Genomic DNA, 1,995 nt, shown 5'->3' on the forward strand with positions numbered 1-1,995 from the left:
CCTAGTGAAGCATGTTTTTTACAAAGTTTATAAAGTCTTCTAACAATATGAACTGTATCAATCATTTGCACTTTAGTAAGGTTATTTCATTTAATTTTACACTGTGTGTCTTCTTTAGATTCAATTCTATATACTTCAGGAACTTTATGCTTTAAAAGAATTGTTTTGTTTTGTCTTTTTTCCCTTTATCAAATCTTTGGTTATCAATTTTGACCTATTTATCTTCACTCAGGAAATGTTTTTCAGTGTTTGTAGATATTTTTCGTTGTCATAAAAGGGAATGAGATAAGCTATGCTGTCATCTTTTGAGTATATAAAGAGGTGCTGCTAAAACTTTAAGATTGTACAAAGGGGCTCCAAGAAACAAAGGATGATCCACTCTCAAATGTCAGTAATATTCAAGTTGTAAAATCCTACTCTAATCATTCACTTTTAAACAATTGTCTGTGTTCTTTCCTTAGAACAATAATTAAATTTAAATACATTATTGTTTAAAATAATTCATCCTGTTTTATTTTAATTAATAACTTTTCAAGTCTGGAAAAAAACTTATGTAATTTATTCAAACTAAAACAGATTGAATAATGCTGAATATTTCCCAAAGAAGTAATTTTAAGTTTTTCTAATTTATTTCCTTAAATATTTGTGGATACAATAATAGTTTTAAATATAATTATGAAGTCTTATTAATTTAATATATCTTTGTTGTTCTGTTTCATAGGCCCCTTTAGAGGGAATATAAAAAAGCAGAAGCATCAGAAGGATTAATATCTGGGATATTCTTTCTGCAATAAAACAGAAAGGTCAGTGGTGAAGATACCTCAAACATGGATTCCATAATTCTACATAAAGCACTGGAGTTTTTATCACTCTGCTATAGGAAAGCCTTTGCCTCTATTTATAAGGAACTGTTATCCCTGTTTCCCTGGATCCTGTTTGATGGAGGTCTCCTAACCCACTTCAACAACAGCCACAACAGACTTTAGGCACAGAACCAAGAGAAAATGTCATCCATCTGTCAGGGTAGTGATCACATTTCTAACTAGTTAAATGTGGCTGTGTATAGAATTAACTTTTTTGTGCTGGAGGAATATATGGGCTCCATTCTTCCATATATGGGAAAGGAAATGGCACGTATCTTTTGCTAATCACTTGATGGAAAGGGAGAATATTAATTGTGTATTGCATATAGATGTTTTTCACAGGATTTGAACAAACCAGCAACTAGATTACAAATCAAGAGACAGTTTCTTTTCCTCAGTCAATGGCTGGGTAAGCTTTGGAATAACATTCAATCCCTCTTTAATTCAATACCACCTGATTATTTTAATGAAAATAATATGTATATATCCTTTTATACACACATATGCACACACTAATACATGTACATATATGTGTGTATATACATATGTGTATATGTATGTATATATATATATATATATATATATATATATATATATATATATATGAGAGAGTGAGAGAGAGAGAGAGGGATCATTCTTCCTTCTTTGTCATTTATTGTTGAAGACATGAAGTTAAAATAAGTAGATAACATGAAAAGCACAAGCACATTATGATTTGCAGACAGTCTGGAATTTTTCACAGGAGACAGAAAGAAAAATCTCCTGACATAAGATTTTAAATTAATATTGATGTTCTTGAATGAGCAGGATGAGTTCCTTCCCATTTACTTTCAAACTTGAAATATCATCAGGATTGTGGTTCAAAAAATCTGTTTGATTTGACTTGTTTATACTTTATAAACAATTTCTCTTTGGTAGTTGTTTTCAAGTTATTCTGAAGCCATTTATGGTCAAAGGCATAAATTCTGGAACACAAATTTGCACGTTTGATATTGAAACTAGCATACAATTTTAAAATCATAACACAAGGTTATAGATTTAAAAAAATAGTGGCAACAGTTTCAATACACTTGTTTTGTTGTCTTTTTTATTTTATTAAAGTTTCATTCATATCTAGGATACATAGAACTGA

The sequence above is a fragment of the Callospermophilus lateralis genome, chromosome 1, assembly GCF_048772815.1.
Source record: "Callospermophilus lateralis isolate mCalLat2 chromosome 1, mCalLat2.hap1, whole genome shotgun sequence".
NCBI classification, from domain to species: Eukaryota; Metazoa; Chordata; class Mammalia; order Rodentia; family Sciuridae; genus Callospermophilus; species Callospermophilus lateralis.